Source organism: Theropithecus gelada, chromosome 2 (assembly GCF_003255815.1).
Source record: "Theropithecus gelada isolate Dixy chromosome 2, Tgel_1.0, whole genome shotgun sequence".
In the NCBI taxonomy this organism is placed as follows: Eukaryota; Metazoa; Chordata; class Mammalia; order Primates; family Cercopithecidae; genus Theropithecus; species Theropithecus gelada.
In genome coordinates, this window is record NC_037669.1 from 154,606,560 (window position 1) to 154,630,483 (window position 23,924).

At 37.0% G+C, this 23,924-nt stretch overlaps 1 pseudogene; it reads left to right on the forward strand.

Moving 5' to 3' along the window:
* Window positions 1–22,779: 22,779 nt before the first annotated feature.
* Window positions 22,780–23,924, forward strand: part of LOC112619399 — a 93,682-nt pseudogene continuing 92,537 nt past the window's right edge.

Here is a 23,924-nt window from a genome sequence, read left to right on the forward strand (position 1 = left end):
TTTCAATCTTTCATTTCTTTCATCAGCATACAAGCTGCAATATTTTGTCAGATTTACACTTAATTATTTCATTTTATTTTGAGTAAGTGTAAATAGTGTTGTATTCTGATACAGAAAAAGCATTTGACAAAATTTAACACTCATTCTAATAAAAATTTTCAGAAAACTGGGAATAGGGGGAACTTCCTCAGCTTATAAAGGGAGCCTACAGAAAACTTACAGCTAACATCATACTTAATAATGAATGACTAAATTCTTTTTCCCTAAATCACGAATAAGGCAAGGATGTCTGTTCTCCCTACTGCTGTTCAACACGGTACACCTAGCCAAGGCAATAAACTAAGAATAGGAAAAGAAAAAATAAAACTCTGTATTTGTAGATCACATGATTATCCACATTAAAAATTATAAGAAATCTACCCCCCAAAATCCTAGATCTAGTAAGTGTGAATTTAGGAAGGTCATAGGATATAAAACATACACAAATCTATCAAATTTCCACACTAACAATAAACATGTGAAAATCAAATCACTAATCTACTTTCTGACTCTATACGTTTGCCTGTTTTGGATGTTTTCTATAAATAGAATCATAAAATATATTTTCCTTTGTTACTGGCTTCTTTCACTCACTGTACTGTTTTCAAGGCTCATTGATACTGCAGCATGTATGAGTGCTTCACTTCTTTTTACTACGTAATAATACTGCATTGTGTGTCTATACCACATTTTGTTTATCCATTCATCAATAGATGCACTTTTGGGTTGTTTCCACTTTTTGGCTATTATGAATAATGCTGCTGTGAATACTCAAGGACAAATTTTCGTGTAGACATAAGTTTTCATTTGGGTATATATCTAGGAGTGGAATTGTTGGATCATGTGGTAGCTCTATGTTTAACTACCAGAGGAACTGTCAAACTGTTTTCCAAAGCAGCTGTATCATGTTACATATCCACTATCAGTGTAGGAGGGTTCCAATTTCTCCAATTCTTGCATTTGGTTACTTAGGTAAGCAGTCATATTAGTTTTAATAGTTTATCAGTTCTGTTTACTTTTATAGTTGGCAGTGACGTCAGTTCTAAATGATTTCTAATATTTATCCCTTTTTACATTAGACACAAATCCCATATTAATTTTATATAATAACATTGATTAAGGGGTATTTTTACCTCTTAATCTTGATCCTGATTTTGCTGGAATTGCCACTAGAAACTTGGGTACATATGGAATCATCTGGGGAGTATTAAAAAATGCTAGTGCTTGGGTTGCATCCTCAGACAGCCTCATTAGTGTGACTTGGGGATTCAGACTTTAGAAAACTTCCTAGGGGATTCTAATGGGAGGCAATGTTTGAGAACCACTGTTCTAGTGCATGCGTACTTCTGTCGCATCCTTTGTTATATTAAACTGTAATTTTGGATATCTTTTGTCTGTTTTCCCCAAGAAGGTCCTTGGGCACAGGTTTTATGTTCCATTTAACTTTAGAGTTTATTTTTATTTGATTTATTTCTCTATCATTGATTTTTAAATTATGACTTATAGTCTTATTTGACATTTTATCTTCAAAGTCAGCACATGCCTGAGAAATCATAACAACTTATTAAGAAATTCTGGTTGGCTGGGCGCGGTGGCTCAGGCCTGTAATCCCAGCACTTTGGGAGGCTGAGGCGGGCAGATCACGAGGTTAGGAGATCGAGACCATCCTGGCTAACACGGTGAAACCCCCTCTCTACCAAAAATACAAAAAATTAGCCGGGCGTGGGGGCGGGCGCCTGTAGTCCCAGCTACTCAGGAGGCTGAGGCAGGAGAATGGCCTAACTCGGAAGGAGGAGCTTGCAGTGAGCTGAGATCGCGCCACCGCACTCCAGCCTGGGCGACAGAGTGAGACTCTGTCTCAAAAAAAAAAAAAAAAAAAAAAAAAAAGAAATTCTGGTTAAAGAAAAGGGTCGGGCGCAGTGGCTCACGCCTGTAATCCCGGCACTTTGGGAGGCCGAGGAGGGCAGATCACGAGGTCAGGAGATCAAGACCATCCTGACTAACTCGGTGAAACCCCGTCTCTACTAAAAATACCAAAAAAATTAGCTGGGCGTGGTGGTGGGCGCCTGTAGTCCCAGATACTAGGGAGGCAGAGGCTGGAGAATGGCGTGAACCCAGGATGCGGGGCTTGCAGTGAGCCAAGATTGCGCCACTGCACTCCAGCCTGGGCAAAATAGAATGAGACTCTGTCTCAAAAAAAAAAAAAAAAGAAAGAAAGAAAGAAAAGGGTCAGATAAGAGCCTGTGTCTTAAATAGTAATGATTGCAACATTTCTAAAGAAAGTTTTAGGGGACAGGGCAGAGAGTAGTTTTGAGGAAAGTATCAGAGATGTAAAAGTCTTTGACTTTAAGTGTCTTTGGTCTGGTGAGTCTGGTCAGAAAATCGCAGGCTTCTACTGTGTTTCTACCAGGAGCTCATGCCTCTGGTCAGACATGCGCAATTTCTACCAGCTATAGGTGAGGAGCACTCTGCTCTTTTTCAGATACAGCCTCCTGATTTATTCCAATTGCTGCAAAACACAGAAAACTGTTCTTAGGTTCAGTCTCTACTGACAGTGTACTTCTGATTACTGAAAAGAAGTTGGATTTTGAACACAATGAATTTGATAGCAAAGCCAAAAAAAATTAGTTTTCCTTTTTATTATTAAAAAATTCAGCACTTTGGGAGGCCGAGATAGGTGGATCACGAGGTCAGGAGATCGAGACCATCCTGGCTAACACGGTGAAACCCCGTCTCTACTAAATATACAAAATAATAATAATAATAATAATAATAATAATAATAATAATTAGCCGGGCGTGGTGGTGGGTGCCTGTACTCCCAGCTACTCGGGAGGCTGAGGCAGGAAAATGGCGTGAACCCGGGAGGCGGAGCTTGCAGTGAGCCGAGATCACGTCACTGCACTACAGCCTGGGCGAGAAAGCAAGACTCCATCTCCAAAAAAAAAAAATTCAGATAAAAACAAGAGAGTTGTATTTGTTGTTTTCTGCTATTCTTTTATTCTTTCTTATGAACTGGGCAACATATTTTAAAAGTATTTCTGAATTACATAGCTTTTTTTTTTTTTTTAAATACTTTCCTCAAATCAAGTACAATTAAATATATGGTGAAGAAACCATTAAGATGCAAATTTTACTAATTAGAAATATGTTCAGTTGCAAGTATGCAAAATCCAATTACAATGGCTAAAACAAAAGTAACTTTAATTTTCTCATTTAACAAAATCTGGATGTGGGTAGCTGTTGGCACTGGTTGTCTTGCTAAATAATTCTGTTGGTTACATATTCCAATCTTCCTATCTTTAGAGTTGACTTTTACCTTCATGCATGTTACTTCATGGTAGCAAGATAGTTGCTGAAAATCCAGAGAACTGGTTTGTCTTCAAGGCAGGAAGAAAGGGGAGGCCAAAGAATAGCACCAGCTGCATCTGACGTCCCCTTCTCTGTTTTTAAAAATCAGGATATAAAAACTTTTCAGAAAATCTGCAGAAAGTGTCACTGTCATTGGCCAGAACTGTGTCACTTGGCCACTTGTGCGTACAGTGGGGATTCAGAAAGTGAGTATCTCACATGGGACTCGAAACATGGTACCTCAAACCAAGCTGAACTTTGTTAGCAAGGAATAGCAGGAACTAAGTATTGAGAAAGCAAATAACAGTGTCTAGCTCAAGCATTCTATTTAGTTTAAGTAAGTTTTTAAACTTTTCTTCTACTTCTCTGACCAGTTCTTCTTGGTCTCTAAATTATCATTCTGTACCAGATTTTTAAAGGTTAGGATTTCTTAAATCTTGTCCTAGTCCCTCTTATTTTTTTTATTTCATATTCTACTTAGGATTTACTCCCAAAACCTTCACCCTATAAAATTTGATGACTCCCAAATTTATGTCCTCACCCAAGAACTCTCTTGTAAGCTCCAAAATTTAAAAATAGATATTATCAAAAATTAAACCTGGGAGGCAGAGGTTGCAGTGAGCCGAGATTGTGCCGCCACTGCACTCTAGCCTGGGTGACAGAGGGAGACTCTGTCTCAAAAAGAAAAAAAAATTAATTGAAAAATTACGAGCAAACTTGTTTTATTAAACTTTGCAGATACTGTGCTTTTTACAAAGCGAAGGTTTGTGACAACCCTGCATCAAGCAAGGCACCATTTTTCTATCACATGTGATTATTTCATGTCTCTTTACCACATTTTGGTAATTCTCAAAGTATTTCAAGATTTCATTATTACTATATTTTTTATGGTGATCTATGATCAGTGATCATTGATGTTATTATTATAATTATTTTGGGGCACCATGAGCCATGCTCTTAAAAGACAGTGAACTTAATTGATAAATGTGGTAGGTGTTCCTAGCTCCACTGACCAACTGTTTTCTTCTCTCTCTCTCTCTCTCTCTGTCCTTAAGCCTGCCTATTCCCTGAGACACAACAATATTGAAATTAGGCCAGTTAATAACAGTACCATGACCTCTAAGTGTTCAAGTAAGAAGAAGAGTCACACTTATTTCACTTTAAAGCAAAAGCTAGAAATGACTAAGCTTAGTGAAGAAGGCATGTGGAAAGCTAAGACAGACCAAAAGTTAGGCCTCTTGTGTCAGTTAGTCAAGCTGTGAGTTCAAAGGAAAAGTTCTTGAAGGAAATTAAATGTCCTACTCCAGTGAACACATAATGATAAGAAAGCAAAACATCCTTACTGCTGATATGAAGAAAGTGTGAGTGGTCCAGATAGAAGATCAAACCAGCCAAACATTCCCTTAAGCCAAAACCTAATTCGAAACAAGGCCTTAACTCTCTTTACACTTATAAAGGAGGAGAGAGGTAGGGAAGCTGCAAAAATAAAGTTGGAAGCTGGCAGAAGTTAGTTCATGAAGTTTAAGGAAGAAGCCATCACATAACATAAAAGTGCAAGGTGAAGCAGCAAGTGCCAATATAGAAGCTGCAGCAAGTTATCCAGAAAATCTTGCTAAGATATCTGACGATAGTGGCTATACTAAACAATAGATTTTCAATGTAGATGAAACAGCCTTATATTGGAAGAAAATAACATCAAGAATTTTCATAGCTAGAGAACAGTTAACACCTGGCTTCAAAGTTTCAAAAAACAGACTGACTTTCTTGTTAGGGTCTCACGCCACTGGTAATTTTAAGTTGAAGCTAATGCTCATTGACCATTACAAAAATCCTGGAACCCTTAATCATACTAAATCTACTATGCCTGAGCTTTATAAATGGAACAACAAAGCCTGGAGGACAGCACATCTCTTTACAGCATGGTTTACTGAATATTTTAAGCCACTGTTGAGACCTACTGCTCAGAAAAAAATTTCCTTTCAAAATATTACTGCTCATCCAAAACCTACCTGCTCACCTAAGAGCTCCAGTGCAGATGTACAAGGAGATTCCTGCTGTTTTCCTGCCTGCTAACATAACATCCATTCTGCAGCCCATGGATCAGGAGTAATTTCAACTTTCAATTCTTATTATTTAAGAAATACATTTAGTAAGACAATAACTGTCACAGATAGTTATTCCTCTGATAAATCTGGGCAAAGCAAATTGGAAAACTTCTGGAAAGGATTCACCATTCTAGGTTCCATTAAGAACCTTTGTGATTCATGGGAGGAGGTCAAAATGTTAACATTAATTGGAGTTTGGAAGAAGTTGATTCCAAGCCTCATAGATGACTTTAAGGGGTTTAGAACTTTACTGGAGGAAGTAACTGCAGATGTGATGGAAATAGCAAGGGTAAAATTAGAAATATGGCCTGAAGATATGACTGAATTGCTGCAATCTCATGATCAAACTTAAGCATATGAGACGTTGCTTTTAATGGGTGAGCAAAGAAAGTGGTTTCTTAAGATAGATAATACTCCTGTTGAAGATGCTGTGAAAGTTGTTGAACTGACAACAAAGGACTTAGAACATTACATAAACTTAGTTGATACAATAGCAGGAGAGTTTGAGAGGATTGACTCCAATTTATAAAGCAGTTCTACTTTGGATAAAATGCTCTCAAAGAGCATTGCATACTACAGATAATCTTGGTGTGAAAGGAAGAGTCAAACTTCATTCTTGTCTTATTTTAAGAAATCACCATAGCCACCCTAACTGTCAGCAACCACCACCGCGAGCAGTCAGCAGCCATCAACATTGAGTCAAGGCCCTTCACGGTCAAAATGATTATAACTTGCCAAAGACTTGGATGATTGTTAGCATTTTTTAGCAATGAAGTATTGTAAATTAAGGTATATACATTTTTTGGACATAATGCTATTGCACACTTAGTAGACTACAATATAGCATAAATGTGATTTTTATATGCACTGGGAAACCAAAAATTTGGTGCGACTTGTTTTATTATGATATTCACTTTATTGAAATGGCCTAGAGCTGAACCCACCCTCAAAATCTTTGAGGTATGCCTGTACTTAATTAATGTCTATATTTTCTAATGAAAGTTCTGGTACCATGTATCTTTTAATCACTGTTCTATTCTAATGTGTAACCCTGTAACTTCTACATCATGAATGCTCATAAAACATTTATAAATGAATGAGAACATTTTCTAAGCTACTAACCATGAAACACATCCCCAGCCACCAGTTGCTATAGATAGCATGATGAGCAACGCCAATAGATTTCCACAGAAGCCATTAGAATCCTGAGTACCGCAGTCATGCCATTTGTAGAAGAGGAGAACATTCATGAGTCTTTGGCTGACCACTCCACACCACATGAAAAGGAGACTCTGAGTGAAGTAGTTCTCTCTATACTTCATACTTCTCAAGGCCAACTATTCATTCAGTTATCATGATAAAACTCTAGAAAATAAATGTGTTCACAGTGTCTGAAACTAAAATAATAGAAACATGTTCCTTTAAATCTGGGACAGAGCTCATTTGCATTCATGATGCTGGACAAACATAAACCTTTCTCAATCAAAATAGGCAAACAAAACATCACTAGAGTTATGAAAAGACCTAGAATCTCAGAGGAAGAGGACCAAAGAAGAAGTACCTGATTAATTGACCACGATATAGAAGTAAATATAAGAAAATATTCATTTTAAATGCAATGAGATTAAAGAGTACATTATGTTTATAAAAAAGATTTGAAGTGTTTCCCGTAATTGAAATTAAAAAGCTCAGATGAAAATTTTAAATTTTAAGAATAAAAATTTAACCTCTAAGTAGAGAGTCAGAAACAAATCCATAAAAAGGAAAACAAAATTTTGTTATCATTGAGCTTTTCATCTGAAATACTAAATACCAGAAAATGATAGAGCAATGTCTAAAATTTTTGAGAGGAACGCTTTAAGATCCAAGGGATTTCTGTATCCTTCAAATAAGAAGGCAAAGGGAAAAGATTTATAGACTTACAAGGAATCTCAAACCAGACATTTACATAGTGTCTGGAAAGAAGTGTTGAAATACACAGAAAAGAATTGCACCATAGAATAGGAAGTGATTCAAAATCAGGATCTTAAATATGGGTAAAACATTTGTAACATAAATTGAATAATGATTTAACTTTATTCCTTTCTCCTTCATCCAACTCCCAACTCCTATGGATTCATAATACAGTCATGTGTCCCTTAATGATGGGGACATATTCTGAAAAATGTGTCATTAGGTGATTTCATCATTTTGGGAACATCAGGGAGTGTAAAAATCGAGATGGTATAACCTACTGCACACATAGGCTATATGCTATAGCTTATTGTTCCTAGGCTACAAACCTGTTCCACATGTTACTGTACTGAATACTGTAGGCAATTGTAACACAATAATAGGTATTTTTATATGTAAATGTAGAAAAGGTACAATAATAATACTGTATTATAATCTTATGGGACCACTGTTATTTATGCAGTTCACTGATGACCCAAACATTATTATGCAGCACATAACTGTATTTAAATAGGAATCCATAATGTTTTAACTTTATTGCCTTAGAATTTTTCAAGCATTTCTAATTGCTTTAAGTAAGTTTTGTTTGCTCAAAAATTTACAATCTATTCAAAAATTAGCAATCATGAAACCATTACAAATAAAAACCTATGGAATATGGCCAAATTTGAATTTAAGGTGAATTTGCAGGCCTAAATATAACTAGAAATGCTGTAGAACATGAAAAAGTTTGAAAGTAATGTCAATTTTTAATTCTAAAAATTAGATTAAAAGTGGAAAAATTGCTTCAAAAATAAAGAGAAGAAAAATGAAGAAATTAGTACAAATTTTAAAAAATGCAATTATTAAGAATAGAAAAACAAGCAAAAAATTGATTTTCTTCAAAATATTAGTTTAACCAAACTCAATCAGTTATACAAATTCCAACAGGTATACAAACCTGTGATAAATGTGACAGAGAAAAAAGAGAGTACACACAAATACACAGTGTTAGGAAATATCACCATGTAAAAAGTGAGATTAAAACACTTGAAAACACAATGTACAACTCGATTGTAATAAACATTGTAGATAAAATGGACAATTTTCTGGGAACATAAAAAGTATTAAAATTGACTGAAAAAAGGTGGAAAATCTAAGTGAAAAAAGCATGGAAGAAGGAATAATAATTATTATTATAGAAATTATCATAGAACTAGTCACAAAAAGCATGCTAGCTGGGAATGGTGGCTCACGCTTGTAATCCCAGCACTTTGGGAGGCTGAGGCGGGCCCATCACTTGAGGTCAGGAGTTCGAGACCAGCCTGGCCAACATAGTGAAACCCCGTCTTTACTAAAAATACAAAAAATACTCGGGCATGGTGGTGTGCACCTGTAATCCCAGCTACTTGGGAGGCTGAGGTAGGAGAATCACTTGAACCCGGAAGGCAGAGGTTGTAGTGAGCTGAAATCATACCACTGAACTCCAGCCTGGGCAACAGAGTGAGACTCTGTCTCAAAAAAAAAAAAAAAAAAAAAAAAAAAAGCATGCTAGGCCCAAATGGCTTTAAAAGAAAATCTCAGCACACTTGCAGAAAACATATACTGCTTTCTTTGGTATTTAAACTTCCCCAAGAAAAGAAAAAAGATTGACATTTCCAATTAATTTTACAAGGTTAAAATGAACCCAGTGCCAAAGCCTAATGCTAAAAATTTTACACACACACACACACACACACACACACACACACACGAAAACTACAGAACAAGAATAGTTAACCACGTATAAATAAACCATTGGCAGATACATTTAGGAATGTATTAAAAGGGCAATATACTTTGTGTTAGTAAGGGTTCTTCAGTGAAACAGAATCAATAAGATGTGGATATTTATTTGTTATAAGATATTGTTATAAGGAATTGGCCCAAGAAATTATGGAGTCCCAAGATGTTCAGTGAACATGCTGGAGACTAAGGAGAGTCAATGGCATAGTTCTTGTCTGAGTCCAAACACCTGAGAACCAGGAGAGCTAATGGAGGAAGTTCCAGTCTGAAAGCTGGCCAGCCTCAGAACCAGGAAGAGCCAATGTTTCAGTTCGAGTCTAAATGCAGGAAAAGACCGATGTCTCCTTTCAAAGCAGTCATGAGGGAAGAGTTATCTCTTAGCTCATATTGCCATAAAAAAATAACATCGACTGGGTGGCTTAAACAACAGACATTTATTTTCTCACAGTTCTGGACGCTAAAATTCCAAGATCAAAGTGCCTTCATGGTTGGTTTCTGGTGAGGGCTCTCTTCCTGCCTAATTGACAGCCAACTTCCTACTGTGTCTTTACATTGTGTAGAGAGAGTGAAAAGAACAAACTCTCTGGTGTGTTTTCTTATAAGGGACACTAATTTCATCATGAAGGCCCACTCCAATGATCTCATTTAAATCTAATTATCTCCCAAAGGCCCCATCTCCAAATGTCATCACGTTGAGGATCAAAACTTCAACATACAAATTTTGGGGGGACACAACTTAGACTATAGGACACTTTAACTAGGTAGGATTTATACCAGGAATGCAAAAATGATTCAGTGGTTGGAATATTTTTATTAAATCCGTCAAAGTAAAAGGTTAAATTAGATCATCTCAGTTAATGAAAAAGATATGTTAAACTTCAACACCTATTTCTTTTACAAGATCATAGACTTTCTAAAACCGAAAGCACTTGTCACCTTAGAAATGCAATATTTTAGGCAAAAAATCATGACAAAGATACCCCCTATTATTTCTATTACTTGAAATTTCTTGCATGTTTCAGCCAGAGTAATAAGAAAAGAAAAAGCAATCAGAGAGCTAATAAAGACAAAATTATCAGTGTTTGCAGATCCTATAGTTATCTAATAGGAAAACACTACAGATTCAATTAAGAAACAACTGAAATAATGACTTTAGTAAGTGGTTAGTGTATGGATAAGTGGAAATGAAAATCAATAACTTTTCTATACCAGTGGTAATCAGAAAATATGAGAAAAAATAATTCAATTTGTAATAGCAGCAAAAATATAAACCACCTAGGAATATATTTAGAAGGAAATATGTAAAACCTACATGAGAACACTTCAAAACTACTGAGGGCAGGAAAAGCGTTCATGTCTTCAGAAGAAAAAACTCAATACAGGGACTCTGAGTTATGTGCAGAAGCTGCTCTCCAAGATAACACACTTTATAGCAAACAATCTTACTCAGCTTTTAAGATCTTTTTGCCCTTGGTGTTCTGAAATTTCACAAAGAAGGATCTAGGTGAGATTCTACTTTTCATTCATCTTGTTCTGCAGCAAGAGGGCTCTTGCAATTTAAAGACTGTTGTCACTTCAGATGTTAGAAATTTCATTTTTTGATAATTCCCTCCCCCTCTATTTTCTCTGTTTTTTATTTTGGAGACTCCTATTATTTGGATGCTGAGCCACGTGGATTAATATTCTGTTTTATCATTTTTAATAGCTATATATATATTTAATTTATATATGTAAATATATAAATTAACCAGAAACAAATCTAGCAAAAGATGTGAGGTGTTAAAATTAAGAAAAACTGGATGAGGGGTGTATCTAGACCCTTTATATTATCTTTGCTACTTATCTATGAATCTAAAAATGATCCCAAGATAAAAATTTTACTAAAATCAGATATAAAATGAGTATAAGAAGGAAACAATACTTTATTGAAAGACATTAAAGGAGATGGAAACAGAGAGCATTATACTGTATCTGTGAATTAAAGAACCTAATAATGTAAAGATGTCAGTTTCTTTCTAATATTCTATAAATTCAGTGCAATTTTAATTCAAATCCCAACAAGATTTTTTAAAGGAATTTGACAGTCTCATCTTTAGGTTTATCCAGGTGACCAAGTCCCAAGTATAGCCAAGACACTCTGGAAGAAGAATAAAAGGGGACTTGCCTTTCAGTTATCAATAGTTATTATAAAAGTATTAGATCACTAAATTAGGACAGTGTGGATTTGGTTCAAGGATAGAAAAACTGGTGAATGAAACTGTGCAGGGAGCCCAGAACCAGACACTTTATTATATGGAAACTTGATATTGACCCATTGTAGGGGTTGATTATTGTTGCTTCACACCCAAATTCATGTCCACCTGGAACCGCAGAATGGAAACCTAATTTGGAAATACAGTCTTTGTGGATGTAATTAGTTAAGGATCTAGAGATGAAGTCATCCTGGATTTAAGGTGGGCCCGAAATCCAATGATGGATGTTCTTATAAGAAAAGAGGGCAAAGAGACACAGAAGAAGACAATGTGAAGAGGGAGGCAGAAATCAGAGTGATGTGTCTACAAGCCAAAAAACACCACACATTGCCAGTGCTATGGTCTGAATGTGCTCATGGTACAGAGCCCTTATGAATGGAATTAGTGCCCTTATTGAAGAGATCCCAGAAAGCTGCCTTCCCTCTTCCATCATGTGAAAACACATCTTACGAAGATACCATTAATGAGGCAGGAAACAAGCCCTCCCCAGATACTGAGTTCAGCACCTTAATCTTAGACTTCACAGCCTTCAGAACGGTGAGAAATAAATGCTTGTTTTCATAAGGCACTCAGATAATGGTATTTTTCATACCAGCTTAAATGGACCAAGATAGTGAGTAATCACCAGAAGCTAGGAGAGAAGCAAGGGTCAATTTCTCCCTCAGAGCCTCCAGAAGAAACCGTTCTGCCAACCCTTTGATTTTGGACTTTTGGCCTCCAGTACTGCAGGAGAATTCATTTCTGTTGCCTTAAGCCACCAAGTTTGTGGTAATTTGTAAACAAAAAGATACCCAATTACAAATCAATGGAGAAAGGAGAACTATCTGATAAATAATGTTGAGAAATGTATTAAGAATACAGAAAAATGGAATTAGATCTCTAAATTGCTCTCATATATATTTTGAAAATCCATAATAGATTAAAAAGTTAAATATAAGCAGCAAAAACTATACATCAAAAATGCAAGAGGTGCTTTTGTACTTCAAGATATGGAAAATGTTAATTAAAAAATTGATAAAGTTGATTGTTTTATAGTTGAAAACCTCTGTTCATCAAAAGTTACCATCAATAAAGTAAAAGGTAAGCCCCAAACTTAGAAGAGGTATTAACATACATATTATTGATGAAGTACTATTTTCTAGAATACATAAAGATCAATTAAATTAGTGAAGCGAAAACCAATAGAAAAATGGTTAAATGTTATAAGCAGGTATTTTGCAGAATAGAAAACATAATAATGAATATGTTGGAAGATACTGAACCTTATTCAAAATTATGGAAATGCAAGTTAAAATAGTGAAGTAGGGCTGGGCGCAGTGGCCCATGCCTATAATCCCAGCACTTTGAAAGGCCGAGGTGAGCAGATTGAGGTCAGGAGTTCAAGATCAGCCTGATCAACATGGGTGAAACCCTGTTTCTACTAAAAATACAAAATTAGCCGGGCGTGGTGGCCCATGCCTGTAATCCCAGCTACTCAGGAGGCTGAGACAGGAGAATCCCTTGAACCCGGGAGGCAGAGATTGCAGTGAGCCAAGATCGTGCCATGGCACTCCAGCCTGGACAACAAGAGTGAAACTCCTTCTTAAAAAAAAATTAATAATAATGAAGTATTTTACTCTTATTGGAGAGGAAAAAATTAGGAAGTCTGACAATACCAGGAGCCTGTAATTCGATGGAAAGATTAGCATACTGCAAAGTTTTTACCATGTTGGAAAATAATTTGGTGATTTGATTTTATCATATAAAGTTGCATATTCTCATATGTCATCGCCCAGCACTTTCACTCCTAAGTATAATAACTTATATTCTATAAAACCTTTTGCACCCATGTACCAGGAAATATGTACAAGAATGTGTATAGCATTGTAATTTTTAATAACACAAAAGTGAAACAACCCAGATGTAGATTGGCAGAAGAATGAAAAGGTAAAATATAGCATATTCTCATGATGTAATAGTATGCAGTAGAAAAAACATAAAGTAGCATGAACTACATCTACTACAACAAAACTGATAAATCTTAGGAACATAAAGTTGAGTGGAAAGAAGTCACAGTGATTATGGCAAATATCCACACTGTGGTTACTCTGCACCAAGCTCATTCTGAGCAATACACGTGTGTTTCCTCACTCAGTCCTCACCACAACTTTCTGAAGGAGGCATTATTTCTATTTTGCTGATGAGGAAACTGAGGCTCCAAGGAGCAACTTGCACAAATTCACCTATCTTGGGAGTGATAGAGTCAGCATGTGAATTGGCAGAAGTACTTTAATCACTGTGATTTGCTGCCTCTCAGTGTAGCCTTAAATATAATCTAACATTCTTTATCAATCTATCAGTATAATGCCATTTTTATTAGGCTCAAAAACAAGTAAAACTATTGCTTAAGAGTACATTCATACACACTAAAAATAAAATTTTAGAAACAAGGTCATCACTAACACAAATTTGACAGTTGAATTTGCTTCTGAAGGGAGGCATGACGTGGCAACAGGGAAGTGGAAGCAGATCAATGATGCTCTGGTTCCTGAATTGGGTGGTGGACTCATTGGTGTTTATTTGATTGTCATAACTTACATCCATGTTACATGTATTCTCTTGTGTATGTCAGACATTATACAATACAAATTATAGTAATAGTCTCTTCCTTGACTTTCCCTTATGCTTGCAGTTTCTGTCTTTTTGTTCTACTGTGCAGGGGATTTCTTTTTCTTCCAGCTGCTCCATAGCACTTTTAATTTTCTCCATCATACTTTTAATTCCCAATATTTCTTTCTTGTTTCTTATTGCTCTGTCAACACCGTAGCCTAAACTTACTTTGTAGCTGCAGCATTCTCTCAAATCTCTCCAAGTAAATTCACTGGGATTTTTAAAAGCCCTCCAGTTCCCTGAATCGTCTCTGCTTCTTCTGGGGCCAATTGTTGGACTTGTCACCTTGGTTGTCTTTCATGCTTTTGTTTTCCTCAGTGGTGGGTGGACTTCAGTTGTCAATACGTACTTATGAATGAAGAATTAGGTGATGCATGAGGGAACTGTTGTGAATAATCACTTTTAGGGAGCAGCTTGCTCAGGGTTAAATCCTGGGATCATGAAAAGAGTGTCACTGTTCAAGAACAGGACAGCTCTTCCCTGAGGCCTCTGGTCTAAACCCTCTTCCCCAGGCAGGCAATCCAATGCCAGACCAAAAGTACGGGTAGTCTCCCATTTCCATCTCAGTTATGGCCTGTGGCCATTTCCTTCTCTTTCTTTTGAGCTTCACTATATATTTTAAAGTTTTTTTGACAAAAATTTTTATCAAACATGTATGTATTTGGGGTGATGATGAGGGTTCTCATATAAACTCAGCAGACTATCTTGGCTGGAAGTCTATATTGTGACTTCTGAAGTCCTTTTAGAAAGCATCTTTGCTTAAGAAATAGTCTATCTCCATGCACAAGGAACTTTGGCACACCCATTGAGAGAGCATATCAGAAAAACTTATGATCCTTTCTAGATCATTTGGCTATAAGTCCCAGAGTTATCTACTCAACCAGAAGCTATTTTTCTGTTTTCTTCCAAAAGCAGTCTCTTACTGTCTAGAATGTGACTTGTCTCCCTTATGCCAATAATGCTGAAACTCTAAGCATAGAGACTTTCTAACCCTTAGCATTGGCTCAGGCCGGGCCTGCACTTTGCTTTATGAGCAAATTGAGCATATATGCTGTTGTGCTGCCTATACTCCCCATGTCTGGTGTGTTGGAAGCAGCCTAGCCACTAGAAACTAACAGGGCTGTGGCCATTCTCTAATGCCCACTATTCCGGTCCATTCATAGGTCTGTGATCTGGTTTGGCTTCCTGACAGGTATTCCAGGCCTCTCTTACTTGAACTCTTCTCGTTGGGAACTTTGCTTACATTTTCCAGCTCTTTCTTGGGCTAAATTTTGTACTTTAAATCCTCAGAGATTACTATTGAAAACTCATAAACTTTTATCTTCACTTATTCAGAGAAGATGTCCAAATTATTATCTCTAGCTCATCCTATTGGATCTTTCCACTAGGTACTCAAAAGACCATCAAAATCAACATGAAGAATCATGTCTTCCCAAGCATTCTCTCTTCTGGCTGTCTTTTCATGATCATCAAACTTATGCAAGCCAGAAATGTGAGAAGCGTCATACACCATCCTTTTCTTTAACACCACATCTAAGCACTCAAGTCCTACTGAGCATAAATCCTAAATATTTCTCAAACCCAATTCTTTCTTTCCATTCTTACTGTCACAGCCCTTGCTGAGACATTATGATTGAAATTTGACATTATCTCTTCTTGTTTAAAGTCTGAGAAGCTCCCTACGGGTTGCCTATGGGTCAATGCCTGAGGTCTCCGTGGTGGGGTGAATGATGACCCACCCCCTATCAAACGTATGTTCACCTGGAAATTATCAATGTGACCTTACTTGGAAAATGGGTCTTAATTAAGTTAAGGATCTTTGAGATCATTCTGAATTAGGATGGTTCCTAAATCTCAGGACAAGTGACCTTATGAGAGAATAGAAGGGGAGAAGACATGCAGAGGAAGCAGTGTGAAGACAGAAGCAGAGATTAGACTTGTGCATCCACAAGCCAAGGAGTGCCAAGGATTGCCGGCAGCCACTAGATGCTAGGAGAGGCCTGAACTGGCTTCCCTCAGATCCCCCAGAAGGAATTAACCCTGTGAACATCCTGATTCCAGACTCTGGCCACCAGACTGTGAGAGAACACATTTGTTTTTTTTAAGCCACCTTAGTGGTAGTTTGTTACAGCAATGGGTACTTTGTATTAGCAACTAATACACTCCTAACATGGTGAAAAAGGCCCTTGGGTTCAATTGCTGTACTCCCATGCCTCAGCACTGTTGTGTTATATTTGAATTTAACTGCATGATCCATGTTTATTCTCTGCATGAACTGCACTCTTGTTTCCATGATTTTACCCACTTCTTCCACTCTGCCTGAAACCTGTCTGCTTGAGCTCTGCCGAGACCCAGGCCCGGTTTTCTGTCTTGCATTACTTCAGAGTTTGGCTTGGGCCTTTTCTTCAGGAATATTGCTGTGACTCTCTGAGGTGAGTTGGGGGCCCTCTTTTCTCCCTGTGAGGGTTATTTACCTACATGGATCAAAAGCATAAAGTACTAGAAGGAACTGTTGTTGGTACATCTGTCCTCTTCTCCTCACATTCATGTTTGGAGCTGATTCTCATTTGAAAGTGAATCATGAGGTTTCATGAGACAAATATGTATTACTTTTTAGCCTTTTGAAATCTACAGATTGTGTGAAAAGTCAAAAATGAATTCTGAAAAGAGGAAAACAATCAGCCTGCTATGGTTTGAATGAATATGCATCCCTCCAAAATTTGTGTGTTGGAACTTAACCCCCAAGGTGATAGTATTAAGAGGCGAGACCCTTTGGAGGATGTTAGATTGTGAGGGCTCTTTCCTCATGGATGGTATTCATTTCCTTACAAAAGAGGCTTCAGAGACCTGCCTTTCACTCCTTTCACCCCCTCTGTCATGTGAGGACACCTAGACAGTGCCATCTGTGAGAAGTAAGGCTTTCAGACATTGAACCTGCTGGTTCTTCATCTTTGACTTCCCAGCCTCCAGAATTGTTGGAAATAAATTTCTATTATTTATAAATTACCCAGTCTGTAGTATTTTGTTACAGCAGTACACATGGACTAAGATACAGTGTTTTGGAAATTACTCCTATGGCTGACAAGGGAGAGATCAAGTCTGCAGATAGCTACCACTGTGAAGAAACTTCCAAAAACTTTAGCTTTCAACGTAAAAAATAACGTAGTTCCAGGAGAAGCAGGCAAATGAAAGAGCCAAAGATTTGCTTCCCTTTGCCAAGAGGAGAAAGGAGAAAAGTAGGAGTGGGGAGTCAGAGCACTGATTGACATTAGATATTTAATTTCCTCAAATCTTACTCTAAATTATGTATCATCTACTTCTATCATTTATGGGATATTGTACTAATTGAAAATTATGCTTATCTGCGCTATTAAGGATCTTTGATGCTACTTAGGATTTCTATAAGAAATGCACAGTTGAGAAGAAAAGCGTGCTCTTCTTTTAACTCAGTCTGCTACCTGTTTTTGCCACTTCATGCTGCTATGACAAAATACCACAGGCTGGGTGATTTATAAAGAACAGATTTATTTCTTTGCAATTCTGGACTGAGGAGCCCAAGATGAAGACATCGATGGGTTCAGTGTCTGGTGAAGGCCTAGTCTCGCTGCTTCTAAGATAACACTTTGCTGCTGCCTCCTCTGGAAAGGATGAACACTGCATCGTCACATGGTGGAATGGCAGAAGAACAAAAGGACTGAGCACTGTGTAAAGCTTCTTTAGGCCCTTAGGGCCTTAATCCCATTCATAAGGGATTATCATGACCCAATCATCTCCTAAATGCCTTACCTCTTCAAACTATTGCATTTGGGATCAGGTTTCAACATAAAGTTTGGAAGGGACACAAACATTCAAACCAAAGCACCACCCTTATGAGAAGAATGACCTACTAATAAAGGTACTATGCTCACCTTATGTAAAGAGACATTAGAAATAGACAAACTGATTTTGAAATGTTTTCTTTCTAGACAAGACTCACCTCAGTTGTGGCAGATATCATGATGCTCATACTTATAATAGCAAAATTGGAAAATATGGAAAGCGGAAGCAAGAGGTGTTTTTTTTTTCTTTTTTAAATGTTAGCCATGTGATGGTATACTTTTGGTATACTGATACTCAAAAACATAAGTACATATATGTCTTAATTATTCTGGAATTTCTATACTTTAATTGCTCCTTGTGCAAGATTATCTTAAAGTCATGCTCCTGAAACAGGAGTATGTACATGATGAATCTATGAGACCTAAAATTAAACATGGCGCATCTGGGGGCATTAACTTTCCTCATTTATTCATACTACAAATATGTTTTGAAGTAGAGTAAACAGGCTTTCCTAACACATGCTATGTGGAGTGTGAACAAAAAAGAGTGGAGTCAAGAAGAATGCTAAAGTTTGAGGAATAATAATATCATTTCCTGATATCAGAAAGCTTGCTGAGAGGTAATGTTAAGATGTCAAGGGCTTGTTTTCTCCACTTATATGTAAGTTCCTATTAGGCATTTTAGTAATGATGTCAAGTAGGATGGTGGATATACAAGTCTAAAGTTAAAGATGAAGTCTAGAGATACACATTTGGGAGTCATCAGCACAGAGCTGGTTGTTAAAGCCAGGAGATGGGCTGAACCTATCTATAGATGGCGTGAAAGTAGACAGTGATGAGGGCCAGCTCTGCAGCTTCCCATAATGTAATGCAAAAGGGAAGGGATTCAGCGGAGGAGGAGGAGGAGGAGGAGGAGGAGAAGAAGAAGAAGAAGAAGAGGAAGAGGAAGAAGAAGAAGAAGAAGAAGAGGAAGAAGAAGAAGAAGAAGAAGAAGAAGAAGAAGAAGAAGAAGAAAAAGAAGAAAGAAGAAAGAAGAAAGAAGAAAGAAGAAAGAAGAAAGAAGAAAGAAGAAAGAAGAAAGAAGAAAGAAGAAAGAAGAAGGAGAAGAAGAAGTAGTCAGTGATAAAGGAGGGAAACCAAGAGAATGTGGTGTCTCAGAAACCAAGTGGCAAAAGTGTCAAATGCTGCTGAGAGGTTAAGTTGAGACCTCCAACTTTATTTGGCCAGGTGGAGATTAATGGTAATATTGACAAAGGAAATTTAAATGGAGTGCTAAAATAAAAGCCTGATTGGAATGGATTCAAGAGAATCTCTGAAAAGAACTAATGGAGACAAGCAATATAGACAACTTTTTGAAGAATTTACTACAAAAAGAACTGAAAAATGAAGCTGAGATGGAACAGAATGTGAGGTTAAAGAGCATAATGCAGTATGTTTGTATGCTGATAGAAATTTTGACGCTACTTTAAATTAAAAGAAAAAATTAGACTAACACTTGAAAAAATTCCAAAGAAATTCAAAGTGTTATTCTTGCCCTGGGTTCTTGTAATTTCCCAAGATAAAAATCAAGATAGATCACCAAACATAGCAGCACAGGAAAGTTTATTTCAGGTTATGCACAAAAGATCCAGCTCTGAGAAAGAGAAACAGGCTGCTCCCAGAGGGTAGAGCCTGGGTTAGTTTTATAAGGTCTTTGTATAGGGAAGGGTTATGCCAGCGCATGTATAGGAGGGTTTTTTCCTAGCACTTGCACAGTGGCTCAACATGTTTCTTCATACATTGGATGTAGCATTACCATTTTAAATCTCCACCCCGGGCATGACTTTTAGCATTAAAATGAGGAAGGATAACTACAGGTTGGAGTTTAAGTCTCACTGCACATGCACCTGTGGAGCTCAGGGAACGTCCCTGGCTTCATGAAATAGGCCAAAGATTGGAAACTAAATAGACATAAAATTAAATGTAATGTATTATCCTGAACTGAATCCTGTATCAAGAATACTTCAAAAAGTGACATTAAAAAAACTTGAATATGATCCATAGATAATTGTTCTGCATCAGTGTTAACATTCCTGATTTTAATAATCATACAATGGTTAATGTGAATGTGTTAGTTCTTAGAATACTCATACTGAAATATTAAAGAGGCATGATGTCTGTGACTTTCTTCCAAATGATTTAGAAAAACATTTTAACAATAATGTATAAAAATAATAATAATACATAGGATTAATGTAATTATGTAATTTAATTATACTTATATAATTATGTACATAATTATATTTCAATTTTTATTATATATGATATTATATAATATATAACATGATTCATTAATAATAATAGAATAATTATATACATATATACAGAGAGAGAATAACGAAGCAAATGTGACCAAATACTGCTAATTGATGAATCTGGATAAAGAGTACCCAGGACTTGTAACTTTTCTGTTTGAATTATTTCCAAATTAAAAGTTAAACAAAGGAAATATAGGAGAATATTGTACTTATAAAACTATATATTAAATACATAAATCATGAAGAGGAAGATTCATAAATTTGATTGTATAAAAATTTTTACAAAGTGAAATAAAAGATTATAAACATAATCTTTTGCATATAAAAGTGCAAAGAAAAGTCACACATTAAGAGACAGTTACAAAACTTGTAACTAGTTAGGATTAAAGACTATTAAACATCCCAACAAATCAGCAAGAGAAAACAAACAACAAGAATATAACAGGCAACTCAGAGAAGAGAAAAGCTTAATGGCTACTAAATATGCATCATTATTCAACCCACTAGTAATTAGAAAAATGCAATTTAAAGCGCTAACTGTTTTGGTAAAAAATGAAAGAATCTACTCATATTAAGTACTAGTAACCGAGCAGTGTGAACTCTAGAACAGAGCTGATTGTTTAATTTGTTCCTACTACTTTTTAAAAAATTTTTACTTTAAGTTCTAGGATACATATGCAGAATGTGCAGGTTTGTTACTTAGGTATACATGTGCCTTGATGGTTTGCCACACCTATCAGCCCATCATCTAGGTTTTAAGCCCCGCATGCATTAGGTACGTGTCCTAATTCTCTCCCTCGCCTTGCTCCCAGCCCCTGACAGGCCCCGGTGTGTGATGTTCCCTTCCCTGTGTCCACGTGTTCTCATTGTTCAACTCCCACTTATGAGGGAGAACATGTGGGGTTTGGTTTTCTGTTCCTGTGTTAGTTTGCTGAAAATGATGGCTTCCAGTTTCATCCATGTCCCTAATTTGTTACTACTACTGTTAAAGAGCAATTGGGCAGTGTCTTCTAAAGACTGAAGATGCACAAGCCCTGCAAATCCATTACCACATTCCTGTGTTACACCCTAGACAAATTTTCACACAGTGCATGAGCAAAATGTACGGTTTCTTGCAGTACTTTTTGCACTAACAAATAACAAAAGCAACAAATGCCCATAAAAGGAGAATGGATAAGTAATTGTGGTAAGATTACACAATGGAATACCATACTTTTATTTAAATGAACAAACAACAGTTACAAGTAATGATACAGATTTCTCTCAAATTCATAAATGAAAAAAGAAGCCAGATGCAGAATGATATCATTTATACAAATTTTAAAACATCAGATAAATTCTAGGTCTTGTTCACAGATATCGCTATGGGTTGAATTGTGTCCCCTCAAAAGATTTGTTGAAATCCTGACTTCCTGTCCTCAGAATGTCACCTTATTTGGAAATAGGATTGTTTCAGATATAATTAGTTAAGTTAAGATGAGGTCATTAGGGTGGGTCCTAACCCAATGTGCCTGGTGTTCTTATACAAAGACAAGACAGAAAAACACAGGGAGAATGCCATTTGATAATAGAGGCAGCAATTGGTGTGATGCTGCTACAAGCCAAGAAACACTGGAGGCTACCCAAAACTGGAAGGGATAAGAAAAGATCCTCCCCTAGATCCTTCAGAGGGAGCATGGTTCTGCCAATACCTTGGCTTCAAACTTTCACACAGGTGCACAAGCAAAATGCACAAAATTTACTGCAGTACTTTTTGTACTAATGAAATAGCAGAGCAACAAACATACCCTTAAAAGGAGAATGGATAAGCAGTTTGCTGACTTCTAGCCTCTAGAACTTCAGGAGAATAAATTTCTGTTGTTTTGAATCACCACATTTGTGGTTATTTGTTACAGCAGCCTTAGGAAACATACAGATATATTCATCTCTGAATATAAATGAAAATGCATATGTTGTCACACATGCAAGCAATGATGACTACCAAATTCAAGATGGTGTTTAACTTCAGGGAGGGAGAGAGAAGGTTAAGAAGAGATTCACAGGCCGGGCGCGGTGGCTCAAGCCTGTAATCCCAGCACTTTGGGAGGCCGAGACGGGCGGATCACAAGGTCAGGAGATCAAGACCATCCTGGCTAACACGGTGAAACCCGTCTCTACTAAAAAAAATACAAAAAACTAGCCGGGCGAGGTGGCGGGTGCCTGTGGTCCCAGCTACTCTGGAGGCTGAGGCAGGCGAATGGCCTAAACCCGGGAGGCGGAGCTTGCAGTGAGCTGAGATCCGGCCACTGCACTCCAACCTGGGCGACAAAGCAAGACTCCGTCTCAAAAAAAAAAGAGATTCACAGAAGGCTTTAACTGTATCAGTAAAGTTTTATTTCTTTTAAAATATTGCAAAATAAGAATTGACAGAACTTGGTAGTAGGTATAAGGAGGTTTGTTATATTTTTCCTGTATGTATAAAATAGTTTATAATAAAAAGAAAATATCTAAATCCTAAGATGTATTTGGGGTGTATGGAAGTGGGGCACAATCTCTCCTGGTGTCAGCTCGCTATGATTGATGCCCGCTTGGATGAGAATCACGGTCAGGAGGATGTAGGGGAAAGCAGTTATTGGGTATAGTGGTTTGGCGCCAATTGGTGGAGGCTGGGCAGTGACAGGGATTAAATAATGTGGGTTACTCTCCATGACTGGCATTCCCTTCCAAGACACATACAGACCAAGTGTGTGAAGGTAGATCTTTTTCAAAAGAATTATCAGAAATTAATTTTTATTCATTACCTCAGGAGAGAGGCTGCCTCATTGTGGAGAAGTTCTTGTTAATAACAAAAACTTCTAATTACATAGTTCTTTAAAGTTTAAAATGTAATTAGAAACCAGTTCAAATATACTGAACTGAAATGTCTTGCCTGAAACTTCATCTATTAGACCAGATTCTGTCTTCATAGGCAGCATAGAACAAATCCTTCCTTTCCATCACTCAGTCTCCCCTAGGTCTTCTGTTTCCAGACCAAATGCCCCTATTCACCCTCCCTTTACTGTGGCTCTCTTATTACCCTGCAGACTTTTAAAATAAAAGGACAGCTTCTAACTTGTGTATCCACCTTGAAACTAATAAGGGTGTGCTTGAACCCTCTCAGTGTGTAGCTCAGAAGCACAAAGGCTCTTTAGCTTACTTTCTGACTGGCTGTTAGCTCAGGTAAAGACCTAGGAGACTGAAGGAGCAGTGTCACTGTCAAGGGCTCTGGCTCTTAAGTCATACAGCCTTCTTGGCCTTAGGCAAACTAGCTCAACTTCCTCACCTAAGGAAATTGAGTTCATCTTAGCTTCCTGTGCTAAGCTAATAGGGTTACTGTATGGGTTAAATGGGATATTGCTGAGTAGTGTCTGGCGTCTTGGAAAACTTCAGTAAATATTAGCCACTGTTATTTTATTGACTCCTAGTTTTATAGAAGTGGGTGCTCCTGTGCTGTTGGCAAGGCCCCCATTAGTCCAAGTGGATAGTTACAGGCAGATTTACAGAGTATCTTGGTTAACGTGTTCCTTCCTTTTAAATAATGAGAGATTGGAAATCTCTACCAATGAATTTATCAATTAATTTCATGATTCAGAATGTCTTTACAGAATAAATATTCCTTATATTGAGGTCAATGCTGAAATAGCATGATTTAGATCTTGTTTCTGTTTTCTTTCTCTGA